Here is a 21,199-nt window from a genome sequence, read left to right as displayed (position 1 = left end):
AATTCCTAAATGGGGCAAATAGAAGACTCAGTACTGAGGACAGAAAGTCCCAGAAGATGGTTTTTGCTCTCTATGGCAGAAGCTCCTAGTTCAGACCAAATATTTATGTTCTCTTCCTTCCCTTTCACTGGAACTTCTCATTTGTAGCTGCAATCATGGCTGCCTGGATGAAATAGTTACTTTCTGGCCTTTTGCATCTGGTTTTGGCTTTGTGACTAAGATTTGTCTAACGGAATGTAAACAGAAGTGTTGTATATGATTTTAGGGAAATGTTCTGGAAGAGGGGTGATGTGCTCTTCTTAGGCCCTTCTTCCTATCAGCTAAAATGCAGACATGATGGCTGGAGTTTCAGAAGCTATATTGGTCTGCGAGTAGAAAATCACACGCTGAGGATGACAGAGTTGCAAGATGGAAGGAACCTGGGTCCCCGATGATTTTGTGAAGTTCAAGACTCCTTTTAAGTGAGAGAGAAATCAACGCTTAGCTTTTAAAGAATGTCATTATTTTAGTTCTTCTGGTTTTACAATTGAATTCTAACTGAAATATCCACTTTCTTTCTGAAAAGAGTCAGTTTTGGCTTCACTTTAGAAATCTACACTCATCTAGACTTGGGAAAGTCCCTATGTCTGTTCTGATTTGGACAGCTCTGGGATTTCTGGTGCATTTTTAAGCTACTCATAGATCAGGGGGCTTTTCAGAAGTCAGCCCTTTGACTGGGGGTAGAGGCGAGGGAGAGGAGATTGTGGTCCACGCCAGCGTGCATCTCAGCTGCATTAACTTATTTCCTGATAGCCACAGAGTTTGATTGGATCTGGATTAAAATGTACGGGAAGGCCTTTGCATCCTCCTTATGCTGGCATTCACTCAGCTGTAGAGTTTCAAGGGAAAAGGTCATGATCATTTCTTCCATTGGTTCTGTGAGATTTCCTGCCCACTAATTTTTCCTGGCTCTAATAAGCCTCACTTTTGATATGCAAATGTTGGCATTGTTTTCCTGAGGAAGCTCTCAGTTCCTTGCTGCTTTATTAGTCCAATAGGAACATGTAGTGGGAGACCATTAGCATCATGGGGATCAGGATCCTGCTTTCTATTCCTACTGATATCACAAACTGACTGCTCTTCATTCATTTATTCAATAAATATTTATCGAGCATTCACCATGTGTCAGTGCCTGGGACGCAGCAATAAAATGGTAAACAATACAAAATAAATGTCCTTGATTACTTTCCCTTAAAATTTTCTTCTTATTGTGATGAAGATGCTCTTTTTTCTGATTTCTTGATTTGAATTCTTGACTCATGTTTTCAGTCCTTCTTGTTTTCTAATAGAACTACAGCTATTTGTCATGTAAAAATACTGCTTAGCTGCAATTTAGAAACTTTGAAATTATCTTTTCATTGTCATTCATCTGTACGTATTTTCTGATTTGCTTTATTTCTTTCTCCTTTACACAAGGATTACTAACTGTGTTTATCTACTTATTTACTCATATACTTTTTCTTTATTTTAGTTTCCATATGGTAGGGTTTGTTTTACTTGCTTCATTTTGCTGTCTAACCCACTGTAGTTTTCCTTCAACCATATAAATATAAATAATAAATTTATATAAATATAAATCCCCTGAAACATCTCTCCTTAATCATCATCGATGATTTCTTAGACTCTTTCATAGATGTTTCTTCCACCATCCCTTCAATTTATTTTCCTCCATGATTCCATTGTCAATTTATCCTGATAGGATAGACCAGTTAAGCATGAGACGTGTCACCATAGAATTCGCAACAGAGAAGATTTAGCTTTCAATGCAAGAAGGGTCACCCAATGTAGACTCTGGAACAAAGCACAAGTTATCATGCAATTTCCAGAACATGAAGGCAATGTCAGATCAACTGGAGAGAGAGTGTCTTTAGAGTGAGATAGACCTGGATTTAAGTCTATTGTCCATAAATTTTATCAATTCATCCCAACATTTGCTTTTTCACTAAGTATTGTTTGAGCATTTCTTATAGTCCAAGAACTCTTAGAGATGCTAGGGGACCAATGGTGGACAAGATATGCAAATTTATTACTCTCACTGAGCTTATGTTCTAATGGGGGTAGACAGAAAAGGAAGCCATATACTCATCAATGACAAGATGATTTTAGATAATGTATGCAAAGAATAAAACAGGGAGTTATTTGGGAGGGTGAAAATCTAGATTGGGTGCTCTAGATAACTTAGACAGCCTTTATGAGTAGGTGACATTTGAACAGAGAATTGAATGGCAATAAGTATCCCACCATCTTGAACTTCCAGTGCACTGGCTCTAAGGAAGGAAGGATCTTGGCGGCTTGGAGGAATAGAAGAGATCAGCCTGGCTGTGGAGCAGTGAGGGAGGGGACAATGTTAGGAAGGAAATTAGAAAGCTAGAGGACAGCCAGAATATATAGAACCTTGAAGCTCATGGAAAGGAATTTGAATTCCATTCTAAAAACAGTGAAAGCTATTAGAGCATTTTTAGTAGACGACCAATACTTTACATTATAAAAGATAATTCTGATGGTTATGTGAAAAATGGAATATAAATGACTTGAATGCTTAACATAAAATTAGACATTTTTGAAGAACTATTATAAAATAAATCTGTTCATATTAGCCATGCTAAAGGAAGGTTGTCTTGTTCACAAAATGCTGTTTTCTTGTGTTGATTCAGTTTAAAAATAAAATAATATAAATAAAATAATAAAACTCATATCTCTGAGTAGACAAGGGGCTTCATCAACCTAGAAGTTACAATGTATCAGCAAGTGCAGGCCAGTTTAGGCCAGTCACTTCTAGCTGGGGAAGGTTTACAAGGCTATTTCTGAATTTGAATGCTGTTCAAATGCTTTGGAAGACTTGTTGATTAATGCAAGAGGAATGACAAAGGACGTGTGTCAGTTTCCAAGGAAATGAAAATATTTTCCTCTAATAAATAGGATGCAATAAATGGTAAAAGTAATGAAAAGATATTAAGAAAAAGGTTTTGGTGTGTGTTTGATTTTCAAAAGAAGCAGTTCATGATAAATTCGTGGTTAACTGATAAATTTCCCTGGCTGAGAAAGAGGTGTCTACCTTGCCCCAGTTAATAAATATGACCAGGTAGCATAAAGGACAGACTCCCTAAACACTGCCCGCATTCTCAGAGCAGAATGGAGAGATCGAAGACAGACACAATTTATCAAATGTCAGATTATTTCAGGCATATGAGTGTCATACATTTTTACCAGTTGCTTAGTTGCACTGAATCTCAATTGTATAAATTTGAAATAATATTACCCTCTCAAACATACCTCACAGGACTCTTTTATGAATCAGATGAGGTAAAGGTGTTCTAAAAAATCATGTAATTTTACAAAATGTAGTAATAGTAACCATCTCCTTGGAATTAAAGATCCACAACGATGTGAAATTTGTTTTATGACATGTTATAACTGTACATTTTTAAACATAATACTTAAAAAAATACTGCCCAGAGAATACTAGATAGAAATGATAATAGATTACATAGATCGAGCATTTTCTCACTGCCAGGCACTTTGCTAAATAGTTTTCTTGATTATATCATCATATTCTCACAAGACTAGCTATTGTTGTCCTTTGCTATGAGGAAATGGAAGCTTCGAGAAGTTATGCAACTTGCCCAGGGCAAGATTAAGTGTTGGTAATAAGTGGTGGCTCTTGAATTTAGGCCAAGGTCAGTCTGACTCCAGAGTCCGAGCTGTTAACCAAACTGCTCTACTTCCTCTCCAGTTTTAAATCTGAAATTTGTTTAAACTAATTGTATGAAAATCATGAGATCAGTCAGCAGTGACAGTTAGAAAAATAATTGTTAGTTCAATATCACAAAAAATCCAGAAACGTTCTTACCTGTGACAGCAGTGCCTCCAATCCGGTCCAGAACTGCAGGAGCCTGGTTATTCTGGGTGTGGGGAGGCAAGGAGACAGGGTGGGATGGGCCGCAGGGCTGCATGGAGGTTATTGTCAAGGGCTTTGCTTTTTTGTTTGAGGTGGTAGGTCCATCAGGCTTATTACATTATTAAAAACTTATTAATTCAAGAACTAACTCACTAAAAGCAGACCTCATGTTAAATGCAACAGTGATGACTATGGCAGGAACCAGAATTATGACTAACCCCAAATCCAATTCTCTGTACTTGATGTCAGTAAAATAAATGAAAATACAGAAAAGAGAGAGAATTAAATTTGTGTGTTCTCAGTTTGAGAACTTTCCTTTAAAGACCCTTGCAGAAGCATTTCAGAAGACAATATTCTCCTTTTCCAGCGTGTGGCACTCTTCTTCCAGCTAAGCCGTCCCATCCACTGCCCTTCTCAGGAAATGATCGACTCGGGACTTAAATGTTCCTGTCTCGCTTCTCAGGCTCTTCTGATGAGTCATCTTGGCTGCAGTCTAGTTAGAATTTGGAGTGGACTTTTCTCATTAAATAGAAAACTTTAAGCAAATTATTTTGCTAAAGAATGTTGAAGAGAATTTAGGAAACTGGACATGTGCGGAAATTTTGAATGATCAGGTTTTAAAAATAGGGAAGGAACTAGGTAAAAAGGAGACCTGCCTGATGGCCTTATGGCTGTGGACCAGGATTTTGGAGAGAGGACCAAAGCTCCTAGTATGACTGACCATCAGGGCCTGGTTGCTGGTGTGTGGTCTTTTCTACCGGAGAATAAGAACCCCTGAGTACTTGTTTCCTCCTGGTTTCTACCTAGCTCTGTGAGCTAGGAAATGATAGTTAAACAAACTGGGATTAGATTTGTTTTTTCTTTAAAATTAAGAGGGTTGAGCAGATGACACTTAAACGTCTTCTTTCAGAAGAAGAGAGAGAGAGTAAGATTTGAAGCACTTTGGCATACTGAATTATGAGCCAAGTTTGTATAGAACTATTCTTACTTTGCAAAATATTTGTTGAATACTGAATACTCTTAAGTAAGACTGCATGTCATAAGAAGACAACGTTTCTGCTTGAAAGTTTGTACTGCAACAGTCCTGTCTAAGTAGCTTGCTACATACATGAATTAAATGCACATTTACAAATTGCTTTTTTCAAACTGGGTTCCTTACTCTGATCTGCCACCCCCTTCCTTTCTGTTTGTTTTGCTTTCTTCTCTTGACTCCTCTTTAACTCCTCTGTGTCCCTTCTTAGACTATTGCAAATGTGAGTCCTTGTTTAGTCAACTTGCTGAAAGGAAGATGGTGGAACATAAATTACAGTCGGTTTGTTTCACTCTTTATTCTCATTCCGTGTGATTCTTTTGCCCTAGTTGGGCGGTGGGGAGGGTGAAAGTAGGGGTGAGGGTGTGGAATACTTCCATTTAAACAAAAGAAGTATTTTTCTTTTAGATTTTACAGTTGGTTTGGCTTTTGGTGGTCATACATCAAGAGGAAATACGTGTCTATGAAACTCAAAATAAGCAAGATAAATTAAGATCAGTGTTTAACATTCTTACTTCCTGTTTTCATAATAACTCTGCAGGATAGATTATTATGATCTTTATTTTACACAGGAAAAACCAAGGCTTAATGAGTTAAATAAGTTGCTTATGGTTATACCATTGCTGAGAGGCCGAACTAGGGTTACGGCCCAGGTCTACTTAGTGCAGAGTGGGGCACGCCGAAGGGTCTATCCCCTCAAGGTTTTGTTACCAAACCCCCTGTACGTTAGATCCGTGATCAGAAAGAGAAGATATCTAACTTCTGTCTTCAGTGGAACTTCATCTTCCTAATCATCATATCAGAGAAGTTTGGGGAAAAAACCTTAATTTTATCATTGAATTATAGGAAGACAATGATTTACATCACTTAATTGACTAAAATCCTAGCTTGGTTCTCCCACATAGGTGATGATATTTTTTCCCGAAGCATTTGATTGAATTTAATGATATGAACATACAGAGGAATCACTTCTCACATCCCGCTCTTATTAATATGGGAGTGAATTCATTATTACCATGAGAATTCTGAAGCTAGAGAGCACGCTAAGAGAATTAAATTCAACTTTGACTTGACCTCTTCCTACTTTTGACCTTTAGTGACAATTTACTCATGAATAAGACTACATATGTCTTCCTTATTTCAAGCAGTAAAGAATCAAATTAATGGCTTAAAAAAAAATGCCACAGGAGCTTTTTTTTTTTAAGATCTAAATACAGCTCCAAGATAGCCACTTTAATTTGATTTTGGCCCTCATCACCAGTTATTAATCATTTTTAACTTTCTTTTCTAATTTGTATTCTTTCCTCATTTTGAACTCTAATTTCTCAAGGGATAAATTTAGGCATACATCATCAGTGCTTAAATATATCTGTACCAGTTCATTGGGCCACAATTCTAATGTAAAATTAATGGCACATGATAGTGCCAGGAAAATGTAGATTACTTTAATTACTGCTATAAATTGTTGAAGGATGTATACATAAGAATCAAATGGGATTTACATTTAGCCTTCCAAGTGTCCTTACATGATCTAATCTTTAAGATTTATTTCAAGTTTTACTTATTTAACTTTGTCCTTACTTGGGAAATAAGGGCTTAGTAAATCAAGAAAATAAACACATTATCTACACAACACAGTCTGCCACTAGGACTACTGCAAAATGGCTGATTCTAGAAGTAGTGCTGCTGGGATATTTTCAAAGCCAACATACATTCTGTGCTTTGAAAGCCAACTGTAAGTATATGAGCTAGATAAAGCTCATGGAATCTTTAGAATATAAACAGAGCTATAATATGAATTCTATTCAAACTCCTACATAAACTGAAGGCTGTGAGGAGTGCTAATGGATCTTCTTAAGGAATCTCTACTAGTCACAAAGAGAAATTGCTGAGATGACCTAAAACTGTGGCCTTAATCTAACGAAAACAGCTGTTTCCTTACACTTGTCCCTTCTCTATAGTCTCTGTTACCCGCAACGTGGTTGGTAATGTTTTGATATTGACTTGGAAGACCAGATCAATGGACTTGGATGAGAAGCTGCAGATCCTTTTACAGAACCCTTTCATTTAACAGATGAGAAAAACAGGCTCAGAATCCAACGAGGCGGTCTTCTGCTTCCCAGTTCCTTGTTCTCTCTTCTACTCTCCCCTACCTCTCTTTAGCACCTTTAAAATACATGAGGCCAATGGTTTATTTGATGCCTTAAGTCACTGGTTGCCTGCTTTCTACACAACCAAGACGATATTTGTAATGAGTATGTTGGAGAGTTGCACAGATATGGAAGAGTTGCATAGCTCTACTGCTTGTTTCTACCTATGATGACTAAATTCCCTTAAAGTAAGAGATCTCTTACTTGAAAGCTACAAGAAAGCTAGAAATATATATTTGCTATTATGCAATAACAAGTTTTGGGAAAAGAAAAATAAACTTTTTCGGTGGCCCCAAATACCACTCCACTCTGTTTGGATGGATTTCTCCTTGTTTACACATGTTCATCTCGTTAGGTATTTAGACTTTAAATTTTAACAATGTTTGACTTCGACGATAATTTCATAGTTAATTATGAGACTCATGCCATTTCACCTTGAAAAATCTATATAACGCATTTTGGGCTTGAGACTCTCGGAACTAGAAAGACATTGTGGGATAAATAATAGAATATAAAACAAATTCACTAAGGTACACTTCTCTATTTGATGTCATACTCACTAGGAAATAATAACTTTCTGACTAAGAAGTGTGAGTATTTTTTAATGGAATATGAGTAATAGAGCCCATTTAAAAATGCCATTCACTGTGTCCTCAGTACCAAATCAAAATCAAATGATTCCAGAGTCAAGGATGTCTCCTTTCCATATTCTATCATGTAATTGATGATTTGAAAGGGAACAGTTTGTTTTTCTCAAAAAAATGCTACATTTACTTTAGGCTTTTAATGCTTTATAAAAACATACAAAAGAGATGAGCTTTGTCTACTAGAGTACATTCCAGGTAAATGCACTGCATGCTAATTTTTAAGAGGTAATTGCCGCTAAACTGTTTTTCTTACAATTTTGACTATACAAAGTAACTTTTCTGGGTAGCATCAGGGGAAAATGAGATAGGTGTGTGAAAAAAGATGCTCCCTACATGATGTGATGTAAGTAAATAGGAGCAGGCAGAGGAAAAGTAGCGAAAGGGCACATTTTGTCCTGAGCACCACTGCTCACTATTCTTTAAGCCTCTCATCTAGGTCAGTTGAAGCGCCAGCCATAACAGGCCTTCCCTGGGTAACAGGACTGCTTGGAGCACCCTGACAAGCACAGTCAGCCATAGGCAATGCCACCTGCTCCAAGTGAGACTGCCATTCACCCTCTCCCTCTGTTCTCCTCCATGCACCCCTACAGTGGTCCTCTTTATGGCCTTTCTCTTTGCTAATTTCCAGAACAGATTGCACTGGATGGACTTTTCCATAAGAAACCAAGTGAGACTGAAAACAGGGTCCTTTGTTTTCAAATTTCATTTGATCAGATGATGCCTTGTAAAGGCGATGCCTTCAATGGTGGAGTTTTAAGCTCCTTGGGGAAGAAGTAAGAGTAATGATTTTATTTATTTATTTTTTCAAAGAATTGCTAGTTTATTTATTTATTTTTCTTTGCTGGGGAAGACTTGCTCTGAGCTAACATTTGTTGAAATCTTCATCTCTTTTTTCTTTCCTCCCCAAAGCCCCAGTACATAGTTGTATATTCTAGTTATAAGTCCTTCCAGTTCTTCTGTGTGAGCCACTGTCACAACATGGCTACTGACAGACAAGTGGTGTGGTTCCATGCCCAGGAAGTGAACCCTGGCCCCCAAAATGGAGCACACCAAACTTTAACCACTAGGCCATCAGGGCTGGCTCAGAGAGATGATTTTAAAATGCGGGCTTTCCTGATTCCTCTACTTAAATTATGTAGGCAACTACCATAGCAAGTTGATCAATTCCAATAATATGAATCTCCCAGGTGGTTTGCATTTTAATTCATTCATTCCTTCAACAAATATTTACTGAACACTGACTAAGGCCCAGGCACTGTCCTACGTGTTGAGCAAATAGCAATGAACAAGATAGGCAAGGTCTTTGCCTTTGTGGAATTTATAATCTGGCAAGGTAGACATTAAACAAGTAAAATATTTGTGACGCATATAACAAAATGTGAAGGACGGGCTGCAAATGGGAAGACATGACAAGGAGAGCTAACCTATCTGGAGAGGCAGAGAAAGACTCTGGGATGAAGTGATGAGCCAAAAACAAGAACTGGCCAGATAAGTTAATCACCCAACAGTGCTCCAAAAGCCTACCATCTCATTAGCCAAAGATATTTCCCCACTTTCTGTCAGGCTCTTCCTCTCATTTCCATCCTAATGATAGTTGGCACAGAATGAGAGAATCAACACACTTTGCTAAGGACTGACATTGATTATTCACTTTTTATTCTTTATTTGGTTGATTTGGTCTGTGCTTTATTAAAGATTAGAATCTTAAGGCATTATTTTTAAATGTGGTGGGTCTTCTGGTCACAGTTTTCATTAGTCTAACATGAAATCAAAGGTTTGAGAAATACATTAATACTTCACATTATAAAAGATAAATATACAGTAGGGACTGAGACAGAAAGAATGTTTAAAAAAAGGGAAGTCAGAATATTTACTCAAAACATGGCTACATAGTTCAACAACTAAATTCAGAAAAGAGAGATTTTAGATGACCTGGTTAAGAAATATAATTCACTTTATATTGGATACTGTACATTAAAAAACAGATGCATGCACACACACAACTCTCTCAATGGCTATGTGTTTTTCTTAAGGTTAGAGTAGTACTTTAGTAACAGGAATATTTTAGACCTCGTGCTATTAGAAATTTTTGTTTTAAAACAAAGTCAATATTCTTTAAACAAATTCTTTCTGGGAAGCTATGGACCAGGCACTCTGCCACACACTAGAAACAAAGACAAAAGCAGTCCTGCCTCTGTGTTGCTCACAATACCTTTTTATGGTTTTACTCACAGTCAGAGTGTCTTCACTGCTCTGAAAACTTCTGTATATGCTATTTTATTGTAAAACTCCTTCAAAACATTAAAAAGTAGTAGCATATGAAATTTTGTCATCTACTTCATCTTAAGTGTGCCATAAAATTCCCTCAAGTTCAACTAAGTATGGTTTTCACTTGACCACTCCAGCCAACAGGCACCCCATTGTCTTGTAATCATGTGGATAACATGCATTATTTTATACATACTGACAGTGAGAGGTGAAAAGTAGGTACTGTTGAAAATTTAAATCTCAGCATTTATGTAATTGATCTTTTTCGAAAATTAAAATAAAATGTGTAGAAACATTTTTAGTAATTGTACAGATTTTGAAGGGCTCATTTATTTAAACAAATAATGTTGTATATCTCTTTACATTTATATACTTAGTAAACAGACGTAGTTTAAGAAGTATACAGATAACAGAACCATGAGAAAGAACTCTGAGAAACCACAGAATGGCGATTGAAACAGAAGCAAAGTTGACCATGAAATGGGAAAGAAACTATGACAATACACATGAACAGATAACGTTGAAAAAAAACAAAGATTGAAAATGAGAAGAAAAAACGCTCTATGATGAATACAATAGAAGTACTGGATACACATAATCAGAAAGCTATCATCTGCTTGGAAGAATGGAAGGAAAGAGAAGGAATTTTGCCTCTGGACACTACAAAACAAGATATCAGAATTTGGGACAAACATTAAATGCAAGTGTGAGATAAGCCAAGAATGTGTGTGATACACTGGAAAAGTTAGTTTCTCTGTCAAATAAGTACTCATATGGTGGTTTACCAAATTGGAACCAGACAACACAAAGCTACACCAGCAAAAGCTTTAAAACTCAAATATTATGACTGAGATATTTATAACGAAGTCAAAACAGGCAATTCAAGCCTTCGTGTAAGAAACACTAAACATTTCTATTCTGGGGAAGTGCATTTATGTGTCCATTTCTTTAAGTTCAAAGTCTGCCCATCATAGTTACTTGCATTGTTGAAAGGAACTCTTCTGAAAAGTATTTAATGAGAGGAGGAGAATATCTAGTTTGTGCTCAATCCTGGTAGATTCTGAGCTGAATGCCAAGCCCAAGTCAGCACACTGTCAAAACTAAAACTTTACTCAATTTCCAAAGAGAAGTGCCAAAGAGACCAGTGTGAGATGTGACTAATAGCTTTTTCCCATGAGAGAACATTATTTTTGCAACAATGAAAGATTGTCAATGAGTAAATATTATTTTAAAGATGCTGCCTAGTTTTGGTGGATGAGGATGTTTACATCCTAGGAAGTGTGACAAAAACTGAAACTGAATAATACTCATTTTAAAAATTAACTTTTATAGTAAAAACAAATTTTGAATGTATTTATATTGAACAGAATATGAAAATATGGTAAGCCAATGTGACCTAAATGTCTGATTTATTTGAAGATTTGTAAGAAAATACGCTTAGAAAAAAATATAGTGAAGATTCACTCAGGTGTCATCTTTGGTAAAAAAAAGAAAATCTTTCAAATGTGATAAATGAAAGGGAGTAACAAAAATAGAGATATCATGTGTATCTGAAATTACATAGATTACCTTATGTAGAAGATCATTGAGAGCACATGACTGCTGGTTGGCCTGAGAGCTGGACCCAGACGATCGGAGGCTGCTTACCCCTCTTCGTCCTTGGAATGTACGTTCTGCCCACTGTTCCCACAGACAGATCTGTTTCAAGGACATAGCCTCGAGAGAGTAAGGGGTTTTTGAGACCATGTGGACCAAATACATGACCAAATACAGTTAACGCCTCTGTATAAACGTTTAAGATTCTGGTGGGCGGCTGCAGAGACCTACTCGTCTTGGGGCCGCCCAAGACAAGCCTCGTGTGTAAGTTCCCCTGCTTATTAAACCTTCCATTTACCAATCTGGAGTGGTCTGCCTCTTTCTTCAGCCTCTGTTGTCCTCCATGTACAGGGACGCCAATTTCAGACTGCACCCAAGAAGGCCCCGAGGTTGCGAACCAACACTTTACTTTACCCTAATATTATAAAGAATCTCTTCTGCAGCAATTATTTTAAAGTCTTTGGAGAAATGCCTTGTATTGAAAAATGATCACATTTGAAGACTGACATATAACGTCTACTAGATTATTTCGTATGTGACTGGACCATTAGTAGATTCTAGGGAGTTTATTTTCTTTATTGGGCTCATTGTTTCTTTAGTCCTTTTAAAACATGATTAATTCTTATTGGATATGTCTCCTGAGCCAGGCCCTCTCCTGTGTCTGTATCTTTTGTTACTGTCTGTACCATTTTTTTCTGAGTTTGAACTCTAAGAAGAAAAGCATCATCACTTTTTACACCACTCAGCACAATGCTTTGCTTAAGAAATTAATTTATAAGTATGTTTTATAGGTGAAAGTGAAATACTCTAGGCAGAAAGCTAATTAGGTAAGATTAAGTATTGTGAGAAAGAAGCTACAGACCTCCTTTTAAAAAATATTTAATAAGTATAAATAGAGTAGATATAGGAGGCACTAGTTAAAATAGCAAACAGCTAGTTTTAGAAAAAGCAGGCGATATTTTTAACAAGTGAATGAAATAATCCATAAAACTTATTAACTCAACACCTGTCATAGGCCTCAAGTAATCTTTAGATTAGGGTTGGAAGCTATGCCCTACAGGCCAAATCTGGCTCACCCTCTCTCTTTGTAAATAAAGTTTTATTGGAAAACAGCTTTGCCCATTCATTCACGTATTGTCTATGGCTACTTTTATGCTCAATGCCAGAGTTGAGTAGTTGCAGCAAAGACCATATGACCCACACAACTGAGAATGTTTACTGTCTGACACTTTACAGAAAAAGGTCTGCTCTAAATAACACACTCTATATCCCCTCTTATGTTCGATATTAGGTCAAGTTCTATTGTTTCAAGATAGTTGTCCAGCAGAAGCCCTTCAGTGTTACAGAAAATTGAACAACAGAATCACATTTATAAACTGATCATGAATTACATTGCTTTTTACTACACACAATGAGTTATATGATATATGAACTCAACTGAACTCTGCAAAACGCTCTGGGACCGAGATTCAGGGAGACAAACGTTTGCAAAAAATGCAAAATTTAGAGAAATTATATCTCTCATTGTGAAGCTAAATAATTCAGAGAAATATCTTTGTGATTTGCTTTACAGACATCGATAGATATAATCATTACACCCTAGGGCAGCAATCTATGTGAGAAAGAATTGCTGATGAGTACATCTGTGTTGCATTCTTATCAATTTTCTAGATAAGTGTTTATACAACAAATGACTCGATTGCTTGCAAATGTCGAATTCAGCTAGATCTCGAGTAAAAAAAAAAGCTAATTGAATTCCTATTGCAGAATGTATATTTCATAGGTTTGTACTTGATTTGGGCTTAATTCATTAAAAATCATCTTCCTGTCTGAACTATATTTCCAACCTACGCTTTTTTGATTGAACATTCTAACCTTTATATTCTCATTCTTTATCTACCTTTATATTCCTACAACTTCATGTCTGAGCTCAGTACATGGGTGATATGATTAAAGGATAATATTATCCTATATAAAATTATATCAAATATAAATTGTTATCGGTTACACAGAGCATGTGAATATTATTTGATCTCCTCAACAACCTCTAGAGATGGAGCAATTATCCCCAATTTGCGTGTGAAGAAACTGAAGCAGAGACGGGAATGGTTTGTCTACAATTAGAAAATAATACATAGAATCAGTCCAAAAAGCAATTCTTTTCATTCTAAATCCAGGGCTCATGTCACTGAAGCTATAACCTTCTCAGACAGACAATCAGGTTATTTTTTAATCTGTGAAATGTCATGATATATAATTACTATGCTTATTATTATTATTGTCATTCATAGTACAACAGTTGGTTTCCACACTGGGACACAGGCTAAAATTTGAGGGTTGAGAGGACCACAATTAACAACTGTGTTAAAAACATTTGTATAACTTGTAGCTCTGATTTAATTAGGTGCCATACTTGATTTTCATGGAATTTGTTTAGTTTAGGGTTTCCTTGAGGGGACCAATGAGTTGGATGGGGTCATTATAGGAATTGCATTTGTGTATTATTTTATTATCTTTATAAAGCAAGTTGGATATATTTGCAAGATAGAAACAGTTGAAGCAACATTTTTAGGGAGTAAGGATAAGACACAGAGGCCAATGATGTTTAATTACATTGTAAGCTGATTTCTTATGTAAGCTGGTATACCCTTCTATGTACCCTCATGTTGTAGGTCTGGGATTTTTATTTTTGTCCTTGATCAGCAAAAAATATTTGAGCATGTTCTTATAATAAATATATATATTTTCATTAATTTACAATTTGCATATATATTTCTGTTCTAATACATTACATAAGTTGTAAATACAAATAAAATAGAAATTAAAAATAGAATAAGGAGGAAATAATTTAAAAATTGTTTTAATTTCAGATACTTGCAGTCACCTCTTCTCTGCCACTCATACAAAACAAAACAAAACTGAATCTACACAGACTGGTAGACTGGTATTTTTGAGAGGGAAGGAAGGTGGTTAAATGTAAGTCAGCGTCATTTTCCTTGATTTCCACGTAACGTTTTGTGACACTTATTACTATTGGCTATCATAGCTAGAGAAGATTCCCACAAGTTTTTGTAAACCCAAATAAAATAACGTGTTATTGGCTGTCTTTACTAATTCAGGATACTATTTTTTTTTTTTAAATCTCAGTCACAAATTAAATAAAGGGTTTGTTTGGTAATTTTACTAGTAAATTTATATGTCCTCAAGGTCATTTAGTTGCTCATACAAAATAATTGGATACTGTACAATTTTAATAAATGAGTTCAAAATCCAGTGAAACCCCCTCATTCGAAAAAAAATTAAATGAGTCAGAAAATTTTATAACTGGGTGATTTTTTTCAGAGTTTTTATACATTGTACACCTTGTTTTCTGCATCAAAATCATGTAATAATGGAAACTCCTACAAATATCCATTTTCAAAACACTCCTCCCACAGCAGAGATTTCTTTAGGAAAGCAGGATCTTCTTCAATCACTTAAAAAAAAAAAAGTCTACTTTGTAATGAAGAGATGGAAGATCTTTCATTTTTTTCCCCAAATACATCCTAGGGAAGATCAGTTTATGAGCGCATTACTCTTCACCCGCTCCCTCGCATCGTGGCTAACAAAGATAGAAGTCAACGCTGCATTTTCTGGTTGATCACCTGTGTTTATATGTGCAGTAGTATACTTGATCCCAAGTTTCTTGGAAGACTCTTTTAAAGGCTTTTTCTTATTTTTTAAATATGGATTAATTTAAACCACAGAGTATAATTCACTCATCCACTTAACTGTCATCCCTCGCAGCTGAGAGACTCTCTCTTTGCCTCAGGACGACGCTTCCGCTCATTACAGAGGTCTGAGTGAGCCTGACAGTGGCAAGCTTTATCTTACTATTAGCTGAGCTTAATTTTGTTCTTATTTTTTACATAAGAATTAAATATTCATGGTGGTTCCAAAATTTTCTTTTGTTGTTCTCATTTAGTGGATGCCCCTATACATTGGTGCATGCACACAGTGCATTTTTGAGCAAATGTGGATCCACGGTTCTAGACGTGGGACTATCACAACCGACTATGGAACATTTAAAACGCAGAGGTCTGTGTGTTGACACCACGCCTCCGGAATGGGATTATTCAAGGGTTGGAACACCACTTCCATTAAGGGCTTCTGAAACACCAGGTCCCAGGGCAACATTTTATGCCCCAACTCTGCCATCCTTTTGAGCGCTGCGGGAGCTTTGGCAGGATTGGAGTTTGTCGTACCTCAGAGCCTAGAGAATTGTAAGAACCTGTTTTACCCTAGGATCTTCTCTGTGTGACAGCTGGAGAAAATGAGCCCTGAGTCTTCAAAAAGACTTACAGCAAGATAGTGGCAAAGCCAGCTCAAAAGGTGATAACAAATAGGAGCACAGACTTCATTTCAAGCTCTCACCGTTACACCAGGTTAATTAATGGATGAAGTCGTTGCGGCTTTCTGTCATAGTGAACTTTACCTGAACCTGCTTCAAAGTAAACACACAAGGGCTGACGTGTATGCATAAAATTTTGATAATTTAAACATTAGGAAGAAGCCAGATGTCCTTTTATTAAATACATCCTTCATATTCTGAGTGCAGTCAGTACTAAAGGAGGTGAGCAAGGTGGGGAGCATTTAAAACAGCAGCAGGCACAGTGTAGCTGGTAGTGGAACAATTTTAGTTCTTGGATTTGACTACAAGAGTCTCTTTGATCCTGGAAATTGAAATTATTTTATGCAAAGTTATTAAATATATATGTCTCAGAAGAAGGAAGCTGTGTTGCAGCTAATGATATGTACTTTTTGGCAGAGACTAGCCAGATGCTTATCAAAGCCATTTATTTTTTTTTTTTCCTGGATAAAATGCTAGACTCCAAATCCTATTCTCCCTCATAGTCAGTTAGGTCTGGTCATGTGACCGAGTTATAGCCAATGAAATATCAAAGGAAGGATGGGTGCCACTCCAAGGCCTGGGCCATAAAAATCTGTGCATGATTACTTCTTCCTCCATCTACTGGCCAGCTTCTGAGAACCTGGCAAAGAATTCCAAAGGCCTTGGAGATGGCATAGTTGTAAGACAGAAGGATCCTTGGGTCCTAAATCACCCAGTAGAAGATTCCCCAGTAAACGCCCCATTGGACTGTGGTAGACCCGATATGGACGTCCAGTGGATTGTGTTAAGCCTCTGAGTTGTTTGACTATGCAGCAGGACATTATGTTAGCTTGTATATCTTGTCCCACTTCCCTTCTCTTCCGTGAACGCATACCATGTCAGTATCATCTACAAAAGAAGAAATGGTCAATTCTACTTAAAGAGATGGAAGGTACTATCTGTGAGTGGTAACTTGAAAATCCTCCAGTGGGATTTCTCTTCCTTCATATTCAAATAAAAAGCCTGGACTTCCAGTCCACATTTTGTGAGAACTCTCCACCTTCCCCCAAACCTCTGGAATTTCACAGAGGATTATACTCTTGGGTTTATTCCTTATTCTGTATTTCTGATAATGCTAAATTATTAATTATGCTAATTATTGCCTCATTTCCTTGGATGTTTTCCAAGGAATGGAATGTCACTCTTGGATGTCATTCTTCCTTCTTCTCCTCCTTAATTCCTCACAATAATAGTGTAAAAGTTTTGAGTGTATCCGATTGTGAAAACAATGATACCTTGCCTTGCTGCCATTATGTATAAACGGGAATTCACTTTCAATAAACAGGGAGAACAAGCACCTTGCATCCTGAGAAAAGTGCAAACAACAGACTGAAACAAAGAGTAACAGCAGCAATGACAAAGCAGCTTCCTGATCAAAATTCTAGTCTTCCAAAGAAATGAAAACTCTAGCATTCCCCTTAAGTTGCTGACTCCCTAACCCACACAGCTTTAGTCCTGACTTTTGCAATGCAGACATCTTATGATATGAAAACATTTGTGGGAATGTCATTCATGTGAGAAAGTTGTTATTTTCCACTATGAATAGACAGAGCCTGAACTCAGTAATATGTCAACCTTTTTAAGTTTTATCATGAAGTATCTGTTTTATTTTTTATTTGGGGAGCCAGTCTTCTAAAGACAAGATCTCTTATAACAGTGCTTTGCAAATAGCTGTGTTTGCTTTTCCAAATGCTTCATCTACAAGTATTAGAGAGCAGAGAAAGCTTTCCACAAATTTAAGCTGAGATGGGGTATATATGCTTAAAGAAATGAAGGAACGTATTTTTATCCTCCTGTTTGACCAGGAATATATGTTTTCTAAAATGCATGTGATGACTGAGTCTACAAACATAATTTGAAAAGTATTTGTAAAACCATTTCATGGGAATAAATTCATGCTGGTTGAAAGCAGAAAATAGTTTTCCTTCTTAAAAATCAGAGCTGAATCCAGCACATTGTCATCTACTATAATAGCGGTAATTTTCATACAAGAGGATTATTGTATACAAGAAAAGAAAATAAAACAATCACTCAGAAATCCTCATATTATGTTTCTCAGTATAATTTGGCTTAAATCCCTACCAATATGAGCAACTGCTCTCATGATCTTACAGATGTTTACTGTAGAAATAGGCCATATGGTACCCTAGTAATAAAGAAGCTGGAAACTGGGCTGTGATCTCAAGCTCACGAACAAGAAGACAATTCCTGGCAGTTTACTTTTTGTTTTAGTCCTGATCAGACTCCCCAGTCATATGTGAACAGAAACAGAAATTTCCAAACGAAGACAAGTGCACACTGCTGGGCTCTTGGGTCCTGCCCTCTGTTGTGCATTTGTCATTCATTACTTTGGAGTCTCCATTTCAGACAGGCTGTCTTAACTCAGTCTTCATTTGCAAGGATTGCTACATTAAAAGCTGCAGCTCTGTCAAGTCAAGCGTGCAATAACAGAGTTATCTGCTTTCACAGAGAAACGGCTGGAGGAAGCGGGCCTATTCCTCCAAAAGACAAACCATTACATCCTTATTTTATCTAAGAATGATAGGGAAAAAAAATTAGAACAAAAAGAAAGTACTAGCAAGTGAACCTGCTTCCAATTCCTAACCTACATCCTTCCAGACATTGAATCCTGGCTCCACTGGACCTTTCTGAACCTGAATCCAGGGAAGGATTCAGGATTTGGATAGAAAACTTCCAGTGAGATCAGTGTTTGATCAAGTTCTAATAAGATTATTTTGATGTTTCTTCTGTGTTACTCAGTTCTGAATAGATCCTAGTATTTTAAATTAGAAGTGGGATGATTTTCATTGGATTATGGTTTTCCTCTCTAGTGCAGACTCAATTTTTTGAAAGGGGGCCTGGAAAGTCTTTGATTTGTTCCTGATGAACTGAAAGTGGATTCCAAGTTGTTGGAAACCTTGATTCCTTCTAGGAAAGAAGCAGGGTTGCCACAAGAAAATAGGGAATTGCTGCAGAGTAAATGGAGTGAATAAACTGCAACAAGGTTCCTTGTGGGATGATTTCCTCAGCTGGCCACTGTCTTCACCATTCACTCTGTTCCTGCCCACCCAACAAGGGGCATAATCAACTCATGTCCTCCTTTCCTGGCTTAGTTCCAGTGACGCTGAAAAAGATTGTTCAATTTTGTAAACTCAGGGAAATATATTGATAAAACCATTTTGACATCATAAAATTAGGCAGTCAGTTGATTGAGTCATTTATTTTTCAATTGTCAACTGGGTTCAACAACTTATTGTCTCACAATAACAGAGTATTACTGAGGAATAAATCGATTCTATTTCAAGTACCAGCTTTGCAACCTGAAAATAGCAAGGAGGCCTGTAGGAGAAATAAGTCTCTGATTCCATCACCTTCCTCTTCTGTAACCAGCTCACTGTTTTGTTTTTGTTTTTTTTTTTCTCATTTCTGGCCAAAGGTACAAAATACCTCCCTAATGCTCCTGGTGGACCCGAGCGTGTCACTCGAGCTAGCCTGTCCACAGGAGGGCTGAGGCCCTGTACTGCCCAGTGTCCTTCATTCTTTTACAGTCTACTCTTGATGTACAGGCTTAGAAAGGAATTGATGTATTTAACATGCTATTCACTTCAGGAGTGTTTAAATTTAGACAGGAGACATACTCATCTCATGACCGAGTGAAGCTCCAATGGTGAAATGTTGGCATCTCAAAGTCCGGGGGAGTTAATTTATAGAAAGATTGTCTCACTGAACCTTAAAATCCCAAATGTAGGTTATTTTGCCTTCCTCCTATAAGGTTCACAGGACAATACCCAAATAAATTCTTCAGGTAGAGTTTATCTCCCCTCATCCAGATCTGAGTGCTTAAGTCATAAATTATGTACATAAACTCACGAGACTTATTAAAGTCTGAGTGCCCAGCAGAAACTAATATAACTGGCGAATTGAAAGCCCACAGCCTTCCAAGTTGAAATTGTGATTGGCAACAAAAATCTGTGGTCTTGGAAATTTGGCCCCAATGGTAAGAACTAGGAAAACTATTTTGAACTTGGGTAGGTAGTATATTCGTCTTGCTGCCTGAACATTTACAAAAGTTTTATTTTCTGGGCATTCTTCTTTGATCTTTTTAACTTTTTTTTTCCAGTTTTATTGAAAAATAATTGACATACATCACTGTCTAAGTTTAAGGCATATAGCATGATGGTTTGAGTTACATTTATTGTGAAATGATTACCACACTAGGTTCAGCTAATATCCATCTTCTCAAATAGCTACAACAAAAAGAAAAGAAAGAAGAAAAGGTAAAAGGGAAAAAAAATTTCTCCTTGTGATGAGAACTCAGAATTATTCATTTAACAACTTTTCTGTATGTTATACAGCAGTGTTAGCTATTGTATATTACATCCCTAGTGCTTTTCCATCTATAACTGGAGATTTGCTTTTCATAACTCTAAGAAAAAATTATTTCTTATGTATTCTTCTTGCCAAGCTAAAGGCAAGCCAATCTGGTTTTCTCATAGGTGCAAGGAAAGAGCAGAAAACATCCAGTTAGTCAAAATATGTTTTAACTGAGCATTTTTGAAGTGAATCAGGGCTATGCTCTTAAAGTTTGCAAAAAGCAATCCAGTCCAATTTTACAACTGCAGGTCACTTAGGATTTGAAGTCATTTTAATTTTCTTGATCTTGAGTAATGCGTTTTTCCACCAATGTCCTATTACAGAAAAAAATCAGTTACGGTTTAGCAGTAGCTCTCCATTCTTAGTGCTCTGGCGAGAGGTCATGCTGATAGAGAATTGACGTTTTCAAGATGAATGTAAGTGCTGGGACTTGAGTTGGAAATCTATGAAAGCAGAGAAACATTTCTAATTTCTAGTATACCACAAGGGAGAAAGAATTGTGAGAATGAATAGTGGTACTGGTGGTGAGGTTATTCAGTTTTATCTTTTTGTGTGTACATTGCATTAATTGAAATTAGGTTCAGTTGCAAGTTATAAAAAGCCCCAAATAACTGTGGCTTAAATAGGATGATAATTTATTTTTTCATTCAGTTAAAAATTGAGAGGCAGGTGTCTAAGGAGTTTCACTATCAAAGACTCAAGATTCTGATAGCATATTGCTCCACTGTGTTTAACTGCCATTCCCAAGGTCACCTTGTGACCCAGGAT

The 21,199-nt window shown here is 36.7% G+C and overlaps 1 long non-coding RNA gene across 1 annotated transcript in view; it reads right to left on the bottom strand.

The window, feature by feature from the left end:
- LOC139077825 (uncharacterized) overlaps positions 1-4,376 on the bottom strand; it is a 28,828-nt gene extending 24,452 nt beyond the window's left edge. The window contains exon 1 of the long non-coding RNA XR_011530350.1: positions 3,890-4,376. This is a non-coding gene — a long non-coding RNA (uncharacterized lncRNA). The remainder of the gene's footprint in view (positions 1-3,889) is intronic.
- Between the last annotated feature and the right edge of the window lie 16,823 nt (positions 4,377-21,199).

Source organism: Equus przewalskii, chromosome 20, assembly GCF_037783145.1.
Source record: "Equus przewalskii isolate Varuska chromosome 20, EquPr2, whole genome shotgun sequence".
NCBI lineage: Eukaryota > Metazoa > Chordata > Mammalia > Perissodactyla > Equidae > Equus > Equus przewalskii.
This window is presented reverse-complemented; position numbering and strand designations above follow the sequence as displayed.